Source organism: Manis javanica, chromosome 3 (genome assembly GCF_040802235.1).
Source record: "Manis javanica isolate MJ-LG chromosome 3, MJ_LKY, whole genome shotgun sequence".
Lineage (NCBI taxonomy): Eukaryota > Metazoa > Chordata > Mammalia > Pholidota > Manidae > Manis > Manis javanica.
In genome coordinates, this window is record NC_133158.1 from 129866121 (window position 1) to 129880199 (window position 14079).

Below are 14079 nucleotides of genomic sequence, written 5' to 3' on the forward strand. Positions count from 1 at the left end.
AGATGATGGCAGGATTCACTGTTGACTGAGGAACAGAACAGGCTGCTCTTATGGAAGGGTGCTTCAGTAGGATGCCCCTATGAATGAGGAGACAGTTGAGTGACCCCAGTGGGCATGGGGTCTGAGGTGGCTTGTTTTATAGAGTGCTGGGCCCCATCCAAGCACTAGAGGCAGGTGGGAGTGACACCTGAGGCAGCAGAGGTGGCCCTTCATATAATAAGGAGGTCCTTTGAGAAACAGAGTGCCCGTGAAGCAGTGGGAGCTGTGGATTGGCTACTTCTCACAGTACTAATAAAGTCTACAGATGAGCAGAACATGCTCCTGAAAGAGACATAAGAAATGATGGAATGAGAACACAAGCTGTGAACTGCTGTGGATTCATTCAAGAATGAAATGGCATTGATACAAGAGGAGGCAGCACAAGAACATTGGCTGTGAGGTGCTGTAGAGGAATTAAAATATTTGCTTAAAAATTGAAATGATGTTATAGGAGGTGGAAAAAGATGGAGGCATGAGAAGTGAGGCAGAAACCTCCTCCGCAAACCATATTACACAAAAATACAGCAAATCCAACTAATCCTGAAAGAGCGACCAGAAAGAAGATTGCAACAGATGGCTTAAATCTGGGGAAAAGAGTAGACCTCACAGAAAAAAGTTGCAAAGTCACAATCTGACAGGACTCAAGCCCTCCCTCTACCCCAACTCACTGGCAGGAGGAAGAGAAACAGAGCAGGCAGGGAGTAGAAGCCCAGGACTGCTAAACATCTACCACTGGAGATCTGCTCTGGGAACACAAACCCACATTACATGGTGCTCTGGAGATTAGTGGGGTAGGAAAGCAAAGACAGGTAGAATACTTGGAGAGACTGAGATTCCAGCCACTTATGGAGAACAGGTACCCACAACTGGCCACTCAGGAACAAAAGAAAGGTGGGCACATTGAAAGACTTCCCAATGGTGAGAGGGTTGCTAAAGAGGTAAAGATTACACTGAGCTTGCAGCTCAGGAGAAAGGACTGGTAGACAAAATTATCCTGGCATACTCAGCCCAGAAGGTTGGGAAAGTTCAGGAGCTTCAGGTGCTCCATCCACCTGGCTGGCAATGCAGCACCAAGGCCCCCACTGTGACATGCAGACTGCCACTCCTTCTTCACAACCAGCACCAGATCCAAATCTGCTGCCCATGTCATTGTGCCAGGTCAGCTGGAGGGCAACCCTACCTATGGCAGCTACAAGGGCATAACTCAGAGGCTCCTCCCTGTGTACTTGGCCCACAGGCCCAGGCAGTGGATGCAGGCACTACACCAAGAAAGCAGGAAAGAGCTCTTTCCTCCTGGTAGGCACTGCTGCCTCTCACCTGCAACCCCCACCATTGCTCCAGGTGCAGAGCAGCAACAGAGAGCAGAGCATCTGGGCACTAGTGGGTGCCACCTACACAAAGTTATTATTCTGTAATAATCATTAGAGATATGAAACAGCAAAATAATCTTTCACAAACCCCAAACCCTCAATAAAACTGAAATCACTAAACTTCTTGATAAGGATTTCAAAATAAAAGTCATAAACATGCTCATGAAAAAACATTCAATATCTCAGGGAGGACTTAAAGAAAGGGATAGAAATTTTAAAAAACATAGTATCTGAAATGAAACATACAATGGTGGGATTTAAAAGCAGATTAGAGGAGACAGAGAAGCCAGTAAATGAAATATAAATTAGAGAACAGGAATACAAAAAAGCTGAGGCACAGAGAGAAAAAAGGATCTCTTGGAATGAAATAATAAAAAAAGAATAGTGCAGCTAATCCAAAAGGAAGAATATTCAAATTACAGGGATAACAGAAGAAGAAGAGAGAGAAAAAGGGTTAGATAGTATCTTTGAGGAAATAATTACTGAAAAATTCCCCAATCTGGGGCAGGAAATAGTCTCTCAGGCCATGGAAGTGAACAGATCTACCAACAAAAGGGACCCCAGGAAGACAACATGAAAACGTATAATAATTAAAATGACAAGGATCAAGGACAAGGACAGACTTTTAAAAGCAGCCAGAGAAATAAAAAAGACCACATGCAAAGGAAAACCCATTAGGCTATTATCAGATTTCTCAGAAGAAATCTTAAAGGCCAGAAGGGAGTGGCATGATAAATTTAACACAATGAAATAGAAGGGACTCAAAGCAAAAATACTCTATGTGGAAAGGTTATCTTTCAAATTTGAAGCAGGGATTAAATAATTTCCAAATAAGCAAAAGTTGAGGAAATTTACCTCCTACAAACCATCTCTACAGTGTATTATGGAGGGACTGCTCTAGGTGGAAGTGCTCCTAAAGCTAAATAGCTGTCACCAGTGAAAATAAAACCACAGTAAAAGAAGTAGACCAATTATTTAGTAAGCAAATGCAAAATGAAATCAACTACCCACAAAGTCAGACAAGGAATACACAAAGAATAGAGAATATGTCACCTAAAACTTAAAGAGTGGAGTAGGAAGAAAAAGAGAGGAGAAAAAGTAAAGAACCTTTAGATTGTGTTTGAAATAGTGTAATAAGCAAGTTAAGTTAGACTGTTAGATAGTAAAGAAGCTGCCCTTGAAACTCTAGTAACCAAGAATCTGAAGCCAGTAAGTACATATCTACTGATGCTCACCCTAAATATAAATGGACTGAATGCACCAATCAAGAGACATAGAGTCACAGAATGGATAACAAAACAACACTTATCTATATGCTGCCTACAAGAGACTCACTTGAAACCCAAATACATACAGACTAAAAGTGAAGGGATAGAAAATGATATTTCATGCAAATAATAGGGAGAAAAAAGCAGGAGTTGCAGTACTTGTATCAGATAAAACAGACTTCAAAACAAAGAAAGTAATGAGACAAAGAAAGATATTATGTGATAAAGGGGTCAGTCCAACAAAAGGACATAACCATTATAAATATCTATGCACCCAACCTAGGAGCACATAAATGTGTGAAACAAATACTAACAGAATTAAAGTGGGAAATAGAATGCAATGCATTCGTTTTAGGAGACCTCAGTACACCACTCACTCCAAAGGACAGAAAAACCAGACAGAAAAGGAGACAGAAGCACTAAAAGATGCATTAGAAAATATGGACCTACAGACATCTACAGAACACTCCACCTAAAAGCAACAGGATACCCACTCTTCTCAAGTGAAAATGGAACAGTTTCCTGAATAAATCACATACTAGACCACAAAAAGAGCCTCAGAAAATTCAGAAGGATTGAAATTGTACCAACCAATTTCTCAAACCACAAAGGTATGAAACTAGAAATAAACTATGCGAAGAAAACCAAAAAGTCCACAAACACTTGGAGGCTTACCAACATGCTCCTAAATAATCAATGGATCAATGACCAAATTAAAACAGATCAAGCAATATATGGAGATAAGTGAAAACAACAACTCAACCCCCACCACCCAAACCTGTAGGATGTGGCAACAGAAATTCTAAGAGGAAAGTATATTGTAATATTGACTTACCTCAAGAAACAAGGACAATCCCAAATGAACAATCTAAACTCACAATGAATGAAACTAGAAAAAGAAGAACAAATGAGGCTCAAAGTCAGTAGAAGGAGGGACATAATAAAGATTGGAGCATATATAAATAAAATTGAGAAGAATAAAGCAATATAAAGAATCCATTAAACAAGGAGCTGGTTCTTTGAGAAAAAAATAAATAAATAGATAAACCCCTAGCCAGACATATCAAGAAAAAAGAGAGTGTACATACATAAACAGAATCAGAAATGAGAAAGAAAAAATCACTACAGACACCACAGAAATACAAAGAATTATTAGAGAATACTATGAAAAATTATATGCTAACAAAGTGGATAACATAGAAGAAATGAACAACTTTCTAGAAAATACCTTCCAAGACTGACCCAAGAATTAAGAGAAGATCTGAAGAGACCAATTATCTGCAATGAAATTGAAATGACAATCAAAAAACTACCTAAGAACAAAACACCTGAACCAGATGGCTTCACTGCTGAATTTTATCAAACATTTAGAGAAGACCTAATAACCATTCTCCTTAAAATTTTCCAAAATGTAGAAGATGAGGAAATACTTCCAAACTTAAAATCTATGAGGCCAGCATCACTCTAATACCAAAATCAGACAAAGACACCACAAAAGAAGAAAATCAAAGACTAATATCCCTGATGAACATAGATGCAAACATCCCTAACAAAATACCAGAAAATTGAATTAATAAAAATATCCAAAGATCATCAATTATGATCAAGTAGGATTTATTCCGGGATGCAAGGATGATACAAAATTCAAAAATCCATCAACATCATTCACCACATAAACAAAAAGAAGGACAAAAATTGCACGATCATCTCCATAGAGGCTGAAAATGCATTTGACAAACTCAACATCCATTCATGATATAAACTTTCAACAAAATGGGTATAGAGGGCAAGTACTTCAACATAATAAAGGCCATATACAACAAACCCATAGCAAACATCATACTTAATCGCGAAAAGCTGAAAGCTTTTCCTTTAAGATTGGGAAAGAGACAAGGATGCCCACTCTCACCTCTTCCATTCAACATATTACTGGAAGTCCTAGTCATGGCAATCAGACAACACAAAGAAATGAAAGGCATCCAGATTGCTAAGGAAGAAGTGAAACTGTTGCTGTTGGCAGATGACATGATATTATACATAAAAAACCCTAAAGAATTCACCCCAAACTACTAGAACTAATAACTGAATTCAGCAAAGTGGCAGGATACAAAATTCATACACAGAAATCTGTTACATTCTTATATACTGTGAGGTATTGAGGTGAAGGTAAGAGAGCTATTAAAGTCTGAGCTAGCATTGTGGCACAGCCTTGTAGAAAAGGTAAAGGGTGCAGCAGAGGAGGCATTCAGGGGAGTGGAGAGAAAGGTGCCATCAGCACCAGTAATGGAGGAGCTGAAGAAGGACAAAGTGATGGTGCTGGAGGCATTGAGCGTTCCTCCATTGAAAGCATGTCCAGTGGTTGTAAAGAAAATAAGAACCGAGAAACTGAGGGTTCTTCTGGGAGACGAGCAGCTCCCTCCACAGGCCATGGAGCCCTCTATGCTCCACCCCTGTACTCAGGCTGAGTTTGTAGATTTGGGCTCCCAGTTTTGGAAGAAGCCCTCAGAGTCAATATTAGCTTGGCTCCTGCATCATTGGGATATCGGTGGGGATGGAATTGTTCTGTCTGGATCAGAGATGGGAAAGCTGGCTTTCCTGACAGTTCACCCTGCCTTGAGGCAGTGATTATAAAATGAACATCAGACATTGATTGGCTTATGGCTGAATTTCATGCTGTGTGGCCCAATCGTGGTGATTTACCATTCTCCCCTGCTAGATGCCAAACATATGCTGAGCTCCAACAGGTGTTACAGGAACTAGGTATGAAAAATGTCACCTATAGACCAGAGAATTATGACCCAGATGAGGAGCCTTTTACTGCAGGGATGGGAAATATTGTGCTTCAGATGGCTTCCACATCCCTCTTTGGGTCTCTAGTGACCATTCTTGCCTCTCACTTAGGGCAGTCCATAAGTAAGTTTACCCATAAAGCTGTAGACTTAGGAGGGGCTGATGCAATGAAAGCATGGAAAGAAAAAAGGTCTACTACTCAGAAGAAGAATTTAAAGGGCCCTGTGAAGGTTATGAGAACCTATATGTGGGTTGATTAAATATGGGCATGAGTAGACAGAAGGAAATTATATGGGAAGTCAAATAAGATCTCACTGGAGCTGGGTCAACAACTGAAACTGGAGGAGCAGTTCCAGCCACTGAGAACAAAGAGGCAGAGGCCAGAGACAGAGCCACAAGTCTAGCCTCTGTGTTTTTAAGACTTCATGCTGGAAAGAGAGCCAAACTCATCTGGAACCACACAGGAAGATGATTGGGGGACATGGTTTGATTGAGGGGAAGGTCAGGGTACCTGCCCTGATGGACCAGGTGGGGACCAGAGGGCACAGGTTGAAATACCTATCCATTGGTCCCTAGTGAACATACAATGTGTCCTGGCTCTGGTAGACACACAGGGGCTGAATGTTCACTGATTTATGACAACCCTGAGTGGTTTCCTGGGACCCCTGTTGTTATAGATGGACACGGGGGTAAGGCTATCAGAGTGAAACAAGCCCAAATCCCTTTGGGAATAGGGCTTCTACATCCAAAGTAGTATACTGTGTATATCTATTCCTTCCCTGAATATGTTTTAGGGATAGATATCCTGCAGGGCTTATGCTCACAGACCATGCAGGTGAGTTTAGACTGAGGATATGTGTGATGAAGGCAGTTCTAAGGGGATATGCTAATTATCTGCCCATAGTTTTGCCTGTGCCTGGGTGGGTGACTAATATCAAACAATAAAAATTGCCTGGAGAGCATAAAGAAATTGGAGAAACTTTCTGGAAACTGGAAATGGTGGGTATTACAAAGCCTTCCCATAATCCTTTCAATTCCCCAGTGTGGCCAGTAAAAAAACAGGATGGCTCCTGGAGTATGACTGTAGATTATAGATAATTGAATAAAGTCATACCCCCTATGCATGCTGCTGTCCTGTCTATTGTAGACCTGATGGATACCCTCAGTCATGAATTAGGAATGTACCATTATGTTGTAGATGTTGCTAATGCCTTCATTTCCATTGACATAGAGCAGGAAAGTCAGGAACAGTTTGATTTCACATGGAAAGGATGGCAATGGACTTTCACTGTCCTTCCACAGGGATACATCCACAGCCTGACCTGTCATGGACTTGTAGCGCAGGACTTGGTTACATGGGAGAAACTGCCAATGGTGTGGCTGTACCATTATAGTGATGATGTCATGCTCACGTCTGATTCTCTTTCAGATCGAGAAGGTGCAGCACCTAGATTGCTGCAACATTTACAGAAGAAAGTATGGGCTGTGAATAGCACCAAAGTTCAGGGACCCGGTTTGTCAGTCAAATTCTTGGGAATCGTCTGGTTGGGTGGGACTAAAGTTATACCAGAAGCAGTCATAGATAAAATTGAGGCCTTTTCTTCCCCTACAACTGTGGCATTGTTGAGGAGTTTTTGGGTCCTCTAGGCTACTGGAGAGTGTTTATCCCACACTTGGCACAGATTTTGAAGCCCTTATACTGTTTGGTATGAAAGGGCATCAGGCAGGACTGGGATGAAACATGTGCACCTGCCTTTAATACAGGAAAATGGGCAATCAAGATCATATAGTCCCTGAGTGTGATAGACTCAAAGCCCTGTGAGCTGGATGTTCATGTGTTTGTGTGACTGAAGACGGTTATGGCTGGGGACTCTGACAGTGGCTTGAACAAACTCACCAACCTACTGGATTCTGGTCACAACTCTGGAAAGGGGCAGAGGTATGATATACTTTGATGGAAAAACAATTGGCTGCCATGTATCATGCCTTGCTGGCTACAGACTCCATCACTGGGATGGCCCCAAAGAAGGTAATAAACACTTATCCCATCATGGGGTTGGTACATAAATGGACCCAAAACCACAGAGTGGTGTGGCACAGATGCCTACACTAGCCAAGTGGGGTGCATACCTACAGCAGCACAATACCTTCTCTAGTAGCCCCTTGAGTGAAGAACTCCAATGCTTATCGGGGCCAGTGACATATTCTAATGAAAAGAAGGAAGATTTACTTTAAACCATTAGTAACAGAGAGCCCTTATTGGGAGGGAGCCCCATTACCCATAGATGCATGGTACACAGATGGCTCCAGCCAGGGGCAGCCTCCAAAATCGAGGGCCATAGCTTTCCATCCTAAGACTGAGACAATATGGATGGAAGATGGTGAGGGGAAGAGCAGCCGATGGACAGAGTTGCAGGCAGTATGGCTTGTGATTAGCCAGGAGCCATCCCACACAGTGATCTGCACTGATGGCTGCGCCATCTATCAGAGCTTGACCTTATGGCTACTGACATGATATCATGCCAATTGGTTGGTTGGTCACAAACCCGTTTGGGGGCAAGAATTGTGGCAAGACTTATGGGCCTGTGGTCAGACTAAAAGAGTTAGTTACACTATACCATGTGACAGGTCATTTGTCACTGGCATGTTCAGTAAATGATGAAGCAGATTAATTGGACCAGGTATGCTGGCTAGAAGGAAAGCCTGCCTCTCAAATGGAACAATGGTTACATCAGCATTTGTTGCATGCAGGGAAAAGACAATGTGGACTGTGGCCCATTGGTGAGGCTTTCCATTCACCTTTGAAGAAGTCAGAAGAGCCCAGCATGAGTGCAATGTATGCTCTAAAACAGACTTTTACAGAGTTCCACAGCAACATGGGACAATAGATAAGGGGGTGATACCCTTCGTCAGGTGGCAGATACACTATACTGGGCCTCTGCCCATGTCAGAAGGGTACCAATATGCATGGCTTGTGTGGAAGCTACTGGACTTCTGGTTGCTACTCCTACATGTTGTGCAGACCAACAAATGACCAAAAGAGGTCTGGAGCATCTCTTTGTAGCTTGTGGCTGACCACAGATAATTGAGAGTGATCAAGGCACCCACTTTCTGGACATGCATTACAAGAATGGGTGCAACAGTTAAGAATCAAATGAAAGTTTCATGTGCCATACAATCCTACCATGGCAGGCATGATAGAGAGATACAATGGTTTGTTAAATGTGGACTAAAGTCACACACCAATAGTCTATAGGGATAGTCAGTTTGCCTCTGGACAGTGCTATACTGTTTGGATGAGAAACCCTGGAAGGGAGCACTGAGACTTGTAGACATATTAATGCATATTTCTGTCACCCCTATACAACTGCAAGTACAAACAAAGGATGAATTGTTGAAGCTGGGGTTTGGCCACCAGGAGACTCCATGAGCAGATGTGGCCTTGGACATTTCGATACATGGACCAATGATGGCTGGTACTCCTGGCACCTTGGGGATGAGGCCTGGAAGCTGGCCTCCTGTGTATTCCTGGAATAACAGCAGAGTGGCCCCCTAAGATCACAGTAATATACCCTAAACAGCCAGAAGGTAGGAGCATCTTACCAGGGGTTTTGTTTCATCATTATGGCCAGTGAATGCACCTCCAGTAGCACTATATAAAGACTCCACACTAACCTCACAGGGTGAGGTGTAAAGGTATAGTATACTAGACCTGGACAGGACTCCCTTTCTGCCACAGTCCTATTACAGGACTACTCTCTTGCATGCATCCTACCTGATGGACTAGATTTGCCTATGTGGTATCATTAAAACATGTGTCTTATTGCCTTTAAGTTCTTTATGGCACACACCATAGCAGAAAACTGCTACTCACTAGGGTGCATGGAACTCCCTATCCATACAACTACTAAGTGTGAGTCATGAACTCATCTGAGTAGAACTGGTTTTAAATATAGCAGAAATAACCTCCTCAGGCTTAAGGGTTATTATAGTATTTGTTACCTGTATCAAAATTTTGTTATTTTCTCTCTGTTGTTTTTATCCTCTGTGGTTGTTGTGGAATCTGATGCCCCAGCTTTCTCACACAGGGACCATTGTGGAAGATTGAGAGCATGTAGATAGATGGTGAGGTGAGGATTCTGGTGGGGTGGAATGTGGATAAAATGAAGGTTCCTATGGCCAGGATCCTCACCTGAACCTAGATTACTTAATGATATAATTGGCCTTCTGCTAGGCTAATGCTTCCACACCTGTAGGCAATAAGCTATTATTGACTGAGTCACTACATAAAGAGCTCTGCCCAGTGCTCTGGGTGGTGGCAGAGATGAAGGAAGATTAAAGATCTGCAGACAGTTAAATGCAGATGCAATTCTAGTGCTTAACCCATTGCCACGAGGACAAGCTAGGTAATAAACCCTTTTACCCCAAGAATGTTCTTTTGTTATTCCTTGGTTTCACTGAATCCATAGTGAACTTGCCAAGAGATGAAACCCATTGGCATGACAGTAAGTAACTTGCCATAGGCATCAAGCAAGTAAATTACAGGCCAGAATTAGAAGCCTGACTTTTTGACTCAAAAATTCATGCTCATAATGGAGTGTCCTACATTTCTGAAAGAAAATAACCCTGTAAAAGGAGTTGTTACCATCTCTTCCGAGGACATGAGATGTGTTACTTATATGTTATATGTTTGTCTTGCCAATGGGTTTCAGCTCCAGGCAAATTTGCTATAGATTCAATGTGACCAACGTTCTTGGGGTGAAAGAGTCAGTCACTAAATCCTAATAACTCAGAGAGAGTCTTCATGCAGCAAGCTGGTCTCTGCCTCTGGGCCCCTCTGTCTGCACAGCCATCCTCTGGGCCTCTGTCCTCAGTGCTGTCACCACTGAAGCCTCTGCTCTCCTGCAGCCTTGCAGCCCTGTCACCATGTTACCCAGAGCACTGGGCAGAGCTCTTTATATAGAGTCAACAGCCATGTATTGCCCACAGGTGTGCAGTGAGCTAGTCAACCAGGGCCAGGTGAGAATCCTGGTCACAGAAACTCTCATTTTATTCACATGTTCATTGGGCATTTTTGCTTTATTAGGAATTTATGATAATTTGAAATTTAAATACATGTTTGATTTGAAAATTATCTTATGTAGTGTTTGTACTGTTTTGTTGTGGCTTGTTTCTTTTCCATCTGTTTGTGTAACTTACTGCAAGTCATTCTAATATGAATGGTGGTAGTGAGGACCACAGGACTTTCCTTCAGTGAAGAAAAAGGTGGCATTAGTATAGTGATTACAGCCACCAGACCCTGGAACCAAACACCTGAGATAAAAACCCTGCTCTATCACTTGTAACTGTGTGATGTTGGGCAAGTTACTGAGCCTCAGTGTCCTCATCTGTGAAATGAACATAATAATAGCACCTGATTCAGAGATCTGTTATGAAGGTTACATGAGTAATACTTATAAAGAACTCTCCTAAAGGTAGGTAGCTCTCAGCTGATGTGACTTAATACTTAAAAAAGCATTCTTGTATCATACCTTGAGAGGGTCATTACCTCATCATTGAGGTCAGTACTTGTTCCAGGTAGCCCCACTATTAGACTTAGTCTTTGGGTAAGGCACCAGTTAGTGGCATCATTCTCAGGAGACTAGGTATAACTGAGCCAACAAAGTCAGCAACTCATTACAGAGCATTATTTCAAATTAATGTAATGAAATGAATGTGACCTGGTAAATCTAAGATGGAAGTCCTGAAAACAAAGCATTAAGGTAAGCAGGTAGCCAGAGAAGAGGCCTTATGGAACCTTCACTTAGGGGAGTCGCAGGCAAAAGGGAACAGAGAGGGACTCTCTCTAAGTGAAGTTCAAGGTTACCAGCTCTCAAAACACCTGGTCTTTATTAAAATACAGAGTCCCAAACCTGCTGAATCTCTTTAGAGGTAGAGCCCAAGAATTGACATTTCAACATGCTACTCAGATGATTCTATTTTATAGTTTAAGAAGCACTGTAGAGAGGTGATATCCCAAGAAAAGGAAAACTAGTTTAGAACTATAGCTGCTGTATGCATGTTTGTCATAGAATTACCAACCTCTGAAACTGATCTTAGTTGTCTTTCACTTTCATTTGATGGGGATTATTCTACATACCAGTTTCTTTAGAGCCTAGTGTAGTTCTGTCAATAGTTGTTTACTGAATAATCAAAGTACATTCAATAAAATATTTTTAGAAAAAATCCAGGAATAAAAGAAAACTAAGTAGAGATAAATAGTTTTTATGAGAGCTACAAAGAGATAGCCATCTTTGTAGGTCTCTGGTCACTGAAATTAACAACATGAATAAAATCAATCTTAGGGGTTCACAGGTTTTAGCATTTTGACCTTTTCAAGGTGTGCTCCACATTAGTTAATTATCTTATTGATGTCACAACAAAACTTGTAGTTGCCGGAGGATATAATTTTGCTCAATGAGGAAATCTGAATGAAAATAATAATAATATTCTTTTATGAAGATAAGGTTTATCTTAAATCATGATGGTTCACTAAAGTTATTATCTTTGCATAATGAAAGAATGCAATGGATAAGGCAGTGAAAGAATGCAATGGATAAGGCACATTTAGATTATCCTGGAATTGAAAGACTGAACAACAGAAAAACAAGTTCAACATCCTTAAATCTTCCATTTAAGAAAGAAAAGTCTATTCTGCTCTAACGTACACTACAGAATTGCAGACATTACTACTGAATCAAGTGAGACAAATTGCACCATTCTACCTTAATTTGCTTTAAATGAATTTATCTTTCATGGTGGTACAGATGTAGAGAATTGACAGGTTTAGGAACTGGCTAGTTCCATAAACCCTGATAATAGAAATCTGCCATCCACAGCATACTTTATGCATTCTTTTAAGGGCATGAATTTACAAATGGAAAAGTAGATTTTCAATGTTCAAACATTTGTATATATAACTGATGTTCTGATTTCCTAATTGGCATTTCTGCGCCAATTAGAGGTTGCTTGTCCCTTTAAATAAGACCCAGAAAGTAATGTCACCTTCTCTATGTAAGTTTTGTGACCCCAAATGATTGAGTGTTGCTTCATGACCCTTAGAATTCCTGCTAGAATGTCAGCTCTATAAGGGAAGAGATAGTTGTCTGTTTTGTCTACTGCCATTTCCCCAACACATACAACTGTGTGTGGAATATCATTGACTAAATGTGTGAATTATGTACTTTGATCATAGCATCTGTAATACTTTAATCCTTACTTGCCTTGTTTCTCTCCCTTTCTTGCCTGAAAAGAATCAGGATCAGCAAGTATGTTTTATCTTTATTTACATCTACAGATGCTAGTACAATAACTGTGTCTTGCCTGAGAGTGTCAGCCCTGGGCAAATTCACTATGGATTCAGTGAGATGGAGAAATGAGAACAGATAATTCTTGGGGTAAAAGGGTTTATACCCAGTTTTATTCTCACTGTGGTAAACTGAGCATAAGAATTAGCACAATCTTCAGGTCTGTAATCCTCCTTTGTCTCTGTCTCCACCCAGAGCACTGGGCAGAGCTCTTTATATAGTGACGCAGTCAATAATAACTTATTACTTATGGGTGTGGAAGCATTAGCCTAGCAGTAGGCCAATTACAGCATCACGTAGTTTAGGGTCAGGTGAGGATCCTGGCCATAGGAACTTTCATTTACCCCACTCCCTGATATATGGTAGTAATTTACTGAAAATTTTGTTGAGTGAATTTTGAATTATAAGGTAATGTTTTGAGATATTATATTAAATAATGTGCACTCAGGGAGATGTTTGGCACATAATAAACATCAACAAAAGTCATATCCTTGACTTTCTTGCTAACAATCAATAATAGTAACAAAGGAAAAGAAAAAATAAAACATAAAGAGGCTATTTTAGGGTAATGATAAGATAATCTAAATTAAGGTAATACATGACCTACCAATAATCCATAAAAAGTCAGAACATATAAAACTTCATTTAAGGCAATGTGACTATCAGAGAACAGAGGACTACTTAAGGCTCATAGTAGTTCAGGTTTAATAATAATCTATTTGACCAAAGAAAATGACCTGAAAACTAGAAATTTCTCTGAGTAAAGGTTAAATAATTACATGGAAGTTACATGAACATGGAGTCTAAAGACCAAGAACTATCAAAAAACAGATAAAAGCCTGGTCTACTTAATAACTATCAATGTGGTCTTCATTAGATTTCTCAAGACTTCTGTTCTGCAGATTCCTTGGGGAAAATGGTCATTTCACTTTCTAAGTATATAAATCACTATATAAACAGAAGTTACTACTATCAGTGTATACAAACTAAACAAATTATTACCAACTTATTTTTCAAAGGCATGAAAAAGTACTGTAATGACTTTACAAATTACTCATTTTCTGGGAGATGTTACTTATCACATCCTCCAGTCCCTGCCTCCCTCCTTGCAACTGTAACACCCTCTTCTCCATACACACTTTAACAAGGATTCCCATATTTTGTGGTGCCTATGAGTTGGAGCCATTTTTTCATCCTGTGGACTGGCATCTCAAAACTCTGAAGAACAAGGAAAGGGATAATACAAAGGGTAAAGGAATTAACAGC

General features: G+C 40.6%; 1 protein-coding gene across 9 annotated transcripts in view; it reads right to left on the reverse strand.

Annotated features, from left to right (window-relative positions):
- The window catches only part of NAALADL2 (N-acetylated alpha-linked acidic dipeptidase like 2), a 1394480-nt gene that overhangs the window by 53667 nt on the left and 1326734 nt on the right, over nt 1–14079 (reverse strand). The window lies entirely within an intron of this gene.